Source organism: Leucoraja erinacea, chromosome 36 (assembly GCF_028641065.1).
Source record: "Leucoraja erinacea ecotype New England chromosome 36, Leri_hhj_1, whole genome shotgun sequence".
NCBI classification, from domain to species: Eukaryota; Metazoa; Chordata; class Chondrichthyes; order Rajiformes; family Rajidae; genus Leucoraja; species Leucoraja erinaceus.
The window spans coordinates 360,234-371,471 of record NC_073412.1 but is presented as its reverse complement, the minus strand read 5'-3'; the positions used below and the strand labels follow the sequence as shown (position 1 = coordinate 371,471).

The following is an 11,238-nucleotide window of genomic DNA, read 5'->3' as shown; positions in this document are numbered from 1 at the left end:
AAAGCAAGAAAACTATTTAGTTTCAAGTTGTAGAAAAAATGAGAGAGGGCATGGAACTGACAAAAAAATCTCTTAAAGGGTGAGGCCAGAAGTTGCCATGGTGACATGCTGTTTAAAAAGGCATCAGGTTGATGGATTAATGAGAGCAGTTAGAGAGAGAACAAACAAAGAGATGTGAAATCTATAAAATGTGGTCTTAGCTGTTGTGGAGATTGAAACAAAAAGATGAATGTGGAAATGGTCAGCAACTAGGCAGTGTCTGTGTACAGGGAAACCTGAGGTAATGTTGCAGTAGATCATCTGCAGCAGGCTTGGTCGGATCTGACACAGACAGAGCCAACAACCTGAAATTGTTGATTACAGAATTGAGTGCTGGGAACTACAATGTGAGATTGGTCTCACGTCAACTTACTGTCACTGCTGCAGACTAAACAGCGTGCTCCTCAAAATGTTTGGTTTTAGTTGTGAAAATAGATTGTGAACACAAAATACTATAAGATCTTTGGTAGAAAGTACAAGTGAATCACTGCTTCACTGGGAGGACCTGATGAGAGGGAAGGGACAAAGTGTTGAAACTCCTGCTGTTGCACGAGAAACCTGTTTGAGGAGAGAAGTAGAGTGACTGCAATATTCTGCGTAGGTCTGAGCTCCCTATGTATCTGCAATAGAGAGAGTGCAACAAATATTCACCAGATTGATTGGTGGGGTGAGGGTTTTGTTGTATGAGGGCAGATTAAGTCTGGGCTTTTACAGGCTCTGAGCACAGCTTGATGAAACCACATACAGTGCCGGCCATCTGGATATTTTTTCTTCACTTTCTCTTGAGACCTGTATATCACACCCTTAGGGATACCATACATTTTGAATGAAATGGAAGAAGGTTTGGATGACAGCCTCAATGCAGTTGCTGGGTATTCTCTCCAAAATGATAACATTTGTGCTTTCAATAAAACTTCCCAAATTTTCTTTGCTCGCTGTTTAATTCTATTCCAAGAAAGCTGCTGAGTTTATAAATAATTAATTTTGCTTTTCAGATGAACAGAAATAGTTTCTGACAGATGGAGATCAGAGCCAAAGACAACAGATTCTTGGCAAAAGAACCCAGCTAGGAAATGGGCAGAGAGTGCTCAGCCCAGGAAGTTGTTACCCGAAACTGGGAGATGCACACACTGTGGTTTTTGGAAATTTGAAATTAATCTGAAAAGACACAGCAACTCAGGGAGCATCTGTGGAGGAGAAGAATTAACAGTGTAATAGGATGACCTTTTATCGTAATAGGCCATATCTGACATAAACTGGAAAATCTGGCGATCTACACAAAAATCTTGAGTAACTCAACGGGTCAGGCAGCAAAGGAATAGGTGACGTTTGCAGTTCCTTCCTACACATTAAGTCTGGTGATCCGATAGGTCCTGTGGGAGTTCTGTGCTTGGATGGCAGACAAGATGCTGTTCCTCAAGCTTACATTAAAGCAATGTAGGAGCTAAAAGAAATCTTTGGGAGTGGGACAGACATTAAAGTAACAGGCAATTTTTAGCTCATGGTCACCCTTGAACAGTGGTGTCCTGCAAACCAATCATCCAATGTTCCCTTGCTTTCTCCAATACAGAGGAGATGACATCATAAGCATTTAATTCAATACATTCAATTGGAAAAGTTCTTCCAGACCAACACCTTTACCATGTCACTCAGGCAGTGATCAGCATGGGGCATCCTGAGGGACAAGGACTTGATGAATCTTGTGACGTGTTTCTCTGAGCAGACTGCCCAGTTTGTCCGCTGAAATGCCTCCACCAGGCCTCACGACCAAACACCAAGACCTCATTTGGCTGGCGGTGAGAGCTGTCCTTCTCGTAAGATCCTTCCTGTGCTGTCAGAGTCTGACTACCACTACCCTTGCGATAGCTGCTACAGCGAGGAGATAGTTGGCAAAATGTGAAGCCTCTCCACCTCCACCCTGACAAAATATTTTTATAGTCATAAAAGACAGGATGCTGGATTCTTGATCAGCCTGAAATGTCAGCTGTGCAATCCTCCACAGATGCTGAATACCCGTTGAGTGTGAATTTGTGAAGCTGGTCTGGAGAATGAAGCAAGGTCCATGTCATGGTTCATCCTGAAGAGCTCCCTAACAGGACTCTCTGATTTATGAGCAGTTCCCAGGGACTCAATCCTGCACAATGGGCAGGGTCAGAACATAGCACAGGAATAGGCTTTTCTGCCCATAAAGTCTGCACTAAGCATGATACCCAGATAAATCAGCCTCCTTCACCAGCACATGATCCGTAACCCTCCATTCCCTGCATATCCATGTGCTCATCCAGATGCATCTTAAATGCCATTATTGTAGATCCCTCATCACCATACCTGGAATAGTGTTCCAGGCACTCACCACTGTCTGTGTGAAATACTTGCCCCACACATCTCCTTTATACACTTCTCACCTTAAAGCTTTGCCCTCTAGTCTTTGATATTTCCACCAGGTAAAAAGATTATGTCTAACCTCTATATGTCTCTCGAAATTGTATATCCTTCTACCAGGTTCTCCCTTCAACCTCTTGTATTCCAGACAAAACTATCCAAATGTCCAATTTCTCCTTACAGCCAATACTTTCTAATCCAGGCACGATTCTGATAAACCCTCCTCATCCTTCCTGTAATGGGGCGACCAGAACTGCCCACAATACTGCATCGTTCTACAAAGCTTCAACGTGGCTTCCTGCCTTATACTCAATGCCCCGTCCAGAGCAGAACTTGCACTCAGAGCTGTGAAAGAGGAATCACGGTTGGGTGTGGAACAAGGGTTAATAGGCGATGGGAAGAGAACCTTGAGTTGCCAATTATTTTACAACAATGCGCATGCGCCTCGTGTGATATGCTGGGAGTTGTAGTCTGATTTACTGCGCAGAATCGCCGGGTCCTCGGATACGACGTCATTACATAAACAGTATACGTCAATCGCTGTTCGGCGTCTTGAGGCGTCGCTCGGCGGAGGACGCCAGCTCCTGAGTAGCTCGCCGTGATCGTATAGTGGTTAGTACTCTGCGTTGTGGCCGCAGCAACCTCGGTTCGAATCCGAGTCACGGCATTGCGGTGAAGCAATGGCACGGCATTGGGAGCTTACCTTTTTTTTAATGAAATTATATTTAAATTAAATGTAATTTAATTAAGGACAATTTCAATTTACATTTTAAATGAAACTAGGGATTTGAGAAGAAATGCCTGCGGTTATATTATGTTTTTCAGAGCAGAGGCTACTCGGCCCCTCGACTCTGCTCTGTCATGGTAATATCATACCTTAACCAATACCATACCTTACCATAACTAATAGTTAAATAGTCTTAAATAGTTAACTGATTTTTCAAATAGTGAACCCAATTTAGAGTTTTCTCAACAGTCTCTCCCTGACAAAACTTTTCTATAGTGATATTAAAGACTGGATGCTGGATTCTTGACCAGTACGAAATGTCACTGTCTATCCCTCCACAGATGCTGACTGACCGACAGAGTTTTTCCAGAACTTTGTTTAAGAAAGAACTGAAGAAGGGTCTCGACCCGAAACGTCACGTCACCTATTTCCTTCGCCCCATAGATGCTGCCTCACCCGCGGGGTTTTTCCAGCATTTGTGTCCCAGACCTTTGTTTGTTGCTCGTGTTATTTTATATATTTCAGTGGGGGGAGTGGTCTAATGTGGTTGTTTAAACTATATGCGTCAGTTTGTACCATCTGACTGCAGACATCTCATTACTCCTTCCTTATAAGATCATCTTTCGCTTGACGTTCAGCTTTCTGCATCCCATGCCTGACCTGACCCTCAGGTATGTGACAGGAAGGCGAGAAGATGCAGTGGTCAGAGAAGAACAACATGATGCTGGTGGAACTGACAACACATCTCCTGGATCACCATCAGGTGTCGCTGTCGCTGTCGCGCTGGTGTATTACCAGCAGCAGCCAGCAGGTGTCTCCCTGAGCATGGGTCAGACGGCTGGAAGTTTGAGGGAGTTTGGGAAAGTTTGGGAAAGTTTGGGGAAGTTCAGGGAAGTTTTGGGAAGTTGGGGAAGCGCATGTTCTGCTTCTCCAACTGTTGCAGAGATTGTGTCGGGTATTCACCGCAATAGCGGTGGATCAAACGGCGGGCCAATGGTTGGAGCCTGGTTGCTAATTTATGCACATTCCATGCCTGCTGGGTGGTAATAATAATAATATTACATTTGCTTTATAGGAAGTCTAGGAAGGTCGGGAACGGATCGCTACACATTATCTGCAATGTTTTCGATGAGTTTAGTGAACAATCGATGAAAAGGTCATTACTCAGAGTGACTTAAAAGTGTGTTGTTGTAAATGGAGAGAGGTGCAGAGACAGTGCAATGTTAAGGCTATACTTTTAAGGATCATTTCTATAGTCTGTGACTAGAGAAATCGTGTACTAAAGAGTAAGGTCTCACCAACCATGATGAGGAGCTGCAGCGTTTCCTCCTGAGCGCGAAGCGGTTTACCAGCTTTGTTTTATACAAGTGCTGGTGGGCATTGATGACCGTTCCCTGTCCCCATTTGGGGGATTGTGGAGGGAGGAAACGCAGTCTGAGTGGTTGGTTTATTTTACTAAATAAGAACAGACAAACATGCTGGAGGCAGAGAATCTATGGAGCGAAGGAAATATGCCACGTTTTGGGTCGAAACCCTTCTTCAGAGAAGTCGCCAGCAAAGATCTTATAGCTATAAGATCTTTGGTCGCCAGCATTGCCGTTTCGCTTTTTTAACTAGTTCAGTAGTTAATTTATAGATTGCGTGACTAATTGGGCAAACCGTAATGTACAGCAAGAGATATTTGAAGAGATTTTGTCTCAATTGCCAAGCACTTGCTGAGCAGGAAGTAAAACTAGACAATATCTGGAGGATTAATGGGAGGTGTCACACTGGTCAAGTTCAGTTGCCCACGTCATGAGAATGCTGAAGCTTAGCAGCTGTGCTGAGAACATAAATGAACCAGGAGCAGCAGCCACAGCCCCTCATGGCCTTCAGTTTCCTCGTCCTTTCAAAACCTACCTACTCCCTCTATAGGTGCTGCTCCACACAGCTCCAGTGATCCAGGTTTGATCCTGATTTTGGATGCTGTCTGTGTTGAGTTTGCATGTTCTCCCTGTGACCATGTGCTCTGGTTTCCTCCCACAGATGTGTGGGTTTGTAGGTTAATTGTCCTGGGGATGACTGGTAGAATCTGGGGGGAAGTTCATGATGTGTTGAGTAGGTTTCAGGGAAAATTCATGAGCAACAGGATTGCTTTCTGTGGGGCTAAGTTTTTGTAGTACAGGGACTATGGGTCTTTGGAGAAATAATTACTAGCTTCATGTATCAAAACTATTTTTTTATAGTATCCATAAACATTAAAATTAATTATTCTGTAAATATTAGTCATCAATAAATTTTATTTCATACTCTATGACACCAGCTGCACTTCAGAAATACCCAAGTACTGAGTACTAAACCTGCCCGATGTGCAGCCTGTCAGTGGGAAGCCTGACCTGGAGTGAGAGGGAGTCACTTTTCATACAAGCCATGTCACACGCAACAGCTGTTTATGTAGAATGGCCATTTCGGATGTTATGCCTGGATGTAGGTGGTAAAATAAAATAGTGATTAATGAATTTGAAACAAACTTTAATTATTTTTTTCATATACAACCAGCAATGAGTAGAAATCATTGCGAAATAAGCAGTGTACCAGCAATCAAGTTACCTGAAAATCATTGTATTATAGAAATTAATCAAGCATATAAAATTAGAATAGTTAAACAATAATTAATGATTGACGTCAGTCTGATAAATGATTACATTTAAATTGAAAATGATTAATTACTGAAATGAAAAAAAGGTAATCAATAAACCAGAACCTCCAGATTTGCCTGCTGTGGGTTCCATCTCTTACACCATTGAACCCTAGTGCAGATCCTCACAGAACTGAACAACTCCAAGCAAAGTACGTTAACTATTCAAGCGAGAAACTAAAAGAATATTTTAAAAATCTCACAGGGTTTTACTCAAATTTGTCATTTTATGGAGGAGACAGAAAATCCGAGTAGTAAATGCGCTTCTTGTCTGCAAGCATGCGGTGTGATGGAATGCATACTGAGTGGCCAGATCCAATGCACATGCAGTGCCCCCACTTGGCACATAACTTCACAATGAATCCACATTCATGATCTATCGTAACTGTGCCTGCTGCCTTGGCTCCAACTCCATCGGTGAACTGCCTCAAATCAGGTTCATGATGGGAGATTCAATGCAGTAAACAATGGCACACTCTTGGCATTGAAGACTTGACGCGGTGAGCTGACTATTTTAGTCAACACATCATTGGATAATATTTTAATTAACAGGCACAATTCTGCCGGGACTGTTAGATTTTTGTTGAAAAGTGATATAGATGACAGAGCAAAGGCAGATAGATGGTGTTGTGGTTCAGAGCAGCCTAAAAAACAAATGAACAGCCAAACTGACCAGAGTTGAATACCTACAGCCTGTGTGTCTACAATGAAAGCTGATATTAGCTGTTAAAACATCAAATATCATCAAAGCTGTGCATAATATTTGCTCCTTTCCCTGTAGTGGCAAGATAAACTCAAAAATAGCATCCATTAACTCACACTGTAAAATCTTCAGTCAAGAGATAATATTGGCACCTGCCAGATGGTACAAAGATCATGGAACACAATTGCTGCTGAAACCCGGGTGCCACGCGTGAGTGGTGTAATTGTTGTCCAGTCTTGGGGGGAGGGGAAGAGAGAGAGAGGGGAGGGAGAGAGGAGAGGAGAAAAAGAGGAGAGGGAGAGGAGAGGGAGAAGAGGGAAAGAGAGGAAAGGAGGGAAAGAGAGGGAGAAGAGGAGAGAGGGGAGGAGAGGGAAAGGGGAGAGGAGGAGGAGGAGAGGGAGAGGAGAAGAAAAGAAAAGGAGAGGAGAGAGGAGGAGGATAGAGAGAGGGGGAAAGGAGAAGGGAGAGAGAAGGGAGAAGAGAGGAGAAGAGGAGAGGAGAGAGGAGGAGAGGGGAGGGGAGAGGAGAGGAGGGAGAAGAGGAGAGAGGAGAGAGGGAGAGAAAGAAAGAGAGGAAGGGAGGAGAGAGAGGAAAGGGGAGGAGGAGGGAAAGGGAGAGGAAGGAGAGGAGAGGAGAGGGAAAAAGAGGAGAGGAAGAGAGAGGGGAGGAGAGGAGAGGGGGAAGGAGAGAGGGGAAGAAGAGGAAGAGAAATCAGGGGGGAGGGGAGAAGAGAAGGGAGGAGAAGGAGAGGGAGGGGAGAGAGAGAGAGAGAGGAGAGAAGAGGAGAGAGAGGAGAGAGAGGAGGGGAATGAAGAGGGGAGGAGAGTAAAAATGAGGGGAGGGGTGGAGAGGAATTAAGAGGGGCGGAGAGGAGAGGAGAGGGGAGGAAGGGAAGAGGAGGGGAGAGAGAGAGGAGAGAGGAGAAGAGGAGGAGAAGAGAGAGGAGGAGAGGAAGAGGAGGAGAGAGAGAGGAGGAGAACGAGAGAAAGGAGAGAGGAAGGGGAAAAAAGAGAGGAGAAAGGAGAGGGGGGGGAGAAGGAGGAGAGGGAGAGAGAGAAGGAGAGAGAGAGGGGTAGAGAGAGGGGAGAGATAGAGAGAAGGAGAGACGGGGATAGAGGGAGGGGAGAGAAGAGAAAGGGGAGAGATAGAGAGAAGGAGAGAGAGGGGGCGGAGAGAGGAGAGAGAGAAAGGGGGGGAGAGAGAGAAGGAGAGGAGAGGAAGAGAGGAGAGGGGAGAGGGAGGAAAGAGAGAGAAGGAGGAGGAGAGGAGGAGAGAAGAGGAGGGAGAGAGAGAGAGGGAAGGGGGGAGAGGAGAGAAGGGGAGAGAGAGAGGAAAGAGGGAGGAGAGAAGAGAGAGAAGGAGGAGAGGAGGAGAGAGAGGAAGGAGGAGAGAGGAGAGGAGGAGGAGGAAGAGGAGAGGAGAGGGGAGGAGAGGAGGGAGAGAGGGGAGGAGAGGAGAGGGGAGGAGTGAGAGGGTGTGCTGAGAGGAGGTGGATAGAGGGGGGGGAGAGGAGAGGAGAGGAAGGAGAGGAGAGGAGGGGGGAGAGGAGAGGAGGGGAGAGAGAGAGAGGAGAGGGAGAGGAGAGAGGAGGGGAAAGGGGGAGAGAGAGAAGAGGAGAGAGGAGAGAGAGGGAGGGGAAAGAGGAGAGGGAGAGGAGGGAGAGAGAGAGGAGGAGAGGGAGGGGAGAGGAGAGGAGGAGAGGAGAGGAGAGGAGAGGAGAGGAGAGGGAGGAGAGAGAGGAGGGGAGGGGAGAGAGGAGGAGGAGGGAGAGGAGAGAGAGGGAAGGAGGGAGAGAGAGGAGAAAGATAAGGAGAAGAAGAGAGAATGATAGAGGGAGGGAGAGAGAGGATGAGAAGGGGGGAGAGAGAGGAGGAGAGAGAGAAGGAGAGGGGGAGAGAGGAGAGGAAGAGAGAGAAGATAGATGAGAGAGGGAGGGAAAGAGGGAGAGAGGAGAGAGGGGGAGGGGAGAGGAGAGGAGAGAGGGGGAGAGAGAGAGATGTGGCAGGAGTAGAGGAAGAGGAGAGAGTACGAAAGATGGGGAGAGAGGGGGAGAGGGAGGGGGAGAGCAAGAGAGGGGGAGAGAGAGAGGAGAGAGAGAGGGGAGGAGAGAGGGAGGAGAGGGGGAGAGGGGGGAGGGGGAGAGAGGGGGGAGAGAGATGGTGAGAGAGGAAGAGGAGAGAGAGAGTGAGGTAGAGGGGGGGAGAGGTGGAGAGGGAGGGGTAGAGCTATAGAGGGAGATAGAGAGGAGAGAGAGAGGGAAAGAGGAAGAGGGAGGAAGAGAGAGAGGGAGAGGAGAGAGAGGAGAGAAGAGGAGGGAGAGGGAGGAGAGGGAGAGGAGGAGGAGGAGGGAGGAGAGGAGGAAGAAGGGAGAAAGGGAGAGGAGAGGGGAAGAGGGGAGAGAGGAGAGGAGAGAGGAGGAACGGAGAGGGAGAAAAGAAGAGAGGGAGAAGGAGAGGAGGAAGAGAAGGGAGAGAGAGGAGAGAGGGAGAGAGAGGAGAGGAGGGAGAGGAGAGGAGAGAGGAGAGAGGAGAGAGGAGGAGAGGGGAGGAGGGAAGGGGAGAGGAGAGGAGAAGAGAAAGAGAGAGAGGAAAAGAGGAGGAGAGCAGAGAGAGAGGAGAGGAGAAGGAAGGGAGAGAGAGAAGAGGAGAGGAGAGGAGAGGAGGAGAAGAGGGAGAGGAGAGGGAAGAGAGAGAAGAGGGGGAGGGAGGAAGGAAGAGAGGAGAGGGAGAGAGGAGGAGAGGAGAGGGAGAGAGGGAGAGGGGAGAAAGAGGGAGGAGGGAGAGAGGAGAGGAGAGGAGAGGGGAGAGAGAGGAGAGAGGAAGGAGAGGAGAGGGAGAGGGAGAGGAGAGGAGAGAGAGAGGAAGAGAGGAGGAGAGGGGAGGAGGAGAGGGAGAGGAGGAGAGAGGAAAGAGGGAGGGAGGAGGAGAGATCAGAGAAGAAGGAGAGGAGAAGGGGGAGAGAGAGAAGGGGAGGGAAGGGGAGAGAGGGGGGAGAGAGGGGGGAGAGAGATGAGAGGGAGAAGAGAGGGAGGGAGAGGGGAGAGAGAGGAGAGGGAGAGGGGAAGAGAAGAGGGGAGGGAGAGGGGAGAAGGAGAGGAGAGAGAGGGGGGAGGGAAAAAGAGGAGAGAGAGAGGAGAGGAGAGAGGGAGAGAGGGGAAGAGAGGAAAGGAGAGGAGAAGGAGGAGAGGGAAGAAAAGGGAAGGAGAAAGGGGAGAAAGAGAGAAAGGGGAGAGAGAGAGAGGAGAGAGAGAAGAAGAGAGGAGAGGGGGAGGGAGGGGAGAGAGAGAAGGAGAAGGGAGAGGAGAGAGAGGAGAAGGAAAAAGGGAGAGAGAGGGGAGGGAGAGGAAGAGGGGGAGAGAGGAGAGGAGGGAGAGGAGAGGAGAGAGAAGGGAAGGAGAGGAGGAAAGGAGAGAAGAGAGAGGAAGAGGGGAGAGAGGGAGAGGAGGAGAGAGAGAGAGAAAGGGAAGGGAGAGAGAGGCCGAGAGAGGAGAGAGAGGAGAGGGGAGAGGAGGAGAGAGGAGAGAAAGAGGAGAGGGAGGGGAGGGGAGGAGAGGAGAGGAGGAGAGAGAGAGGAAAAAAGAGGCGAAGAGGGGGGAGGAGAGGAGGGGAAGAAAGGAGAAGAAAGAGAGGAGAGAGAGGGAAGAGAGGAGGGAGGGAGGAAGGGGAAGGAGAGAGAGAGAGGAGAGAAAAGAGAGGAGGGAAAAGGGAAAGAGAGAGGAGGGGAGGGGGAGAGAGAGGAGAGGAGAAAGGAGAGAGGAGAGGGAGAGGAGAGGAGGGAGGGAAGAGGAGGGGAAGGAGAACAGAGAAGAAGAAGAGAGAAGAGAGAGAGGAGGGAAGAGGAGGGGAGGAGAGGGAAGGGGGAGAGAGAGGGGGGGAGAAGAGGGAGGGGGAGGAGAGGAGAGGAGAGGAGAGGAGAGAGGGAAGAGAGAGGAGAGGGGGGGGAAGGAGGGAAAGGAGGAGGAGAGGAGAGAGGAAGAGGAAAGAGGAAGAGAAAGGGAGAGGAAGGGGGAGAAGAAGAGGGAGGGGGGGAGAGAGAGGAAGAGAGGAAGAAAGGAGAGGAAGAGGGAGAGAAGAGGAAGAGGAGAGAGAAGAAAGAGAAGGAGGGGGAGAGGAGGAGGAAGAAGGAGGGAAGAGAGAGAGAGGGAGGAGAGGAGGGAGGAGAGGAGAGAGAGAAGAGAGGAAAGGAGAGGAGAGAGAGGAGGAGAGGGGAGGGAAAGGAAGAAGAGGAGGAGAGGGAGAGAGAAGGAAGAGGAGAGAGGGAGGAAGGAGGGAACTGAGAGGAGAGGAAGGGAGTAGAAGAGAGAAGAAGAGGAGAGGAGGAGGAGGGAGAAGAAGAGGAGAGGGGAGGAGAGGAGGAGAAGAGGAAGAGGAGGGGAAGAGGAGAGGGAAAGGAGAGGAGAGAGAATGAGGAGAGGGAGGAGAGGGAGGGGGAGGAGAGGGGGAGGAGGAGAGGAGGAAGAAGGAGGAAGAGGAGAGAAGAGGAAGAACTGAAGAGGAGAGAGAAGGGAGGACAAAGAGGGAGAGAAAGGAGAAGAGAGGAAGGGAAAGGGAAAGGAAAAAAGGGAGAGGAGAGGAGAGAGGATCGAGGAGAAGGAGGAAAGGGAGAGAGAGAGGAGAGAGGAAGGAGAGGAGAAAAGGAAAGAGGAGAGAGGGAAGAAGAAGAGGAAAGAGAAAGAGGGGAGAGAAAGATTGATAGGAGAGGAAAGGAGGA

At 48.7% G+C, this 11,238-nt stretch overlaps 2 non-coding genes across 2 annotated transcripts; both read left to right on the top strand.

Annotated features, from left to right (window-relative positions):
* Positions 1 to 3,016: 3,016 nt before the first annotated feature.
* trnah-gug (transfer RNA histidin (anticodon GUG)) lies at positions 3,017 to 3,088 on the top strand. The gene has a single exon. It is a non-coding gene; the product is annotated as a tRNA-His (tRNA).
* Positions 3,089 to 4,373: 1,285 nt separating this feature from the next.
* LOC129713692 (small nucleolar RNA U3) lies at positions 4,374 to 4,591 on the top strand. Its single transcript, XR_008726273.1, has one exon. It is a non-coding gene; the product is annotated as a small nucleolar RNA U3 (small nucleolar RNA).
* The last annotated feature ends 6,647 nt before the right edge of the window (positions 4,592 to 11,238 follow it).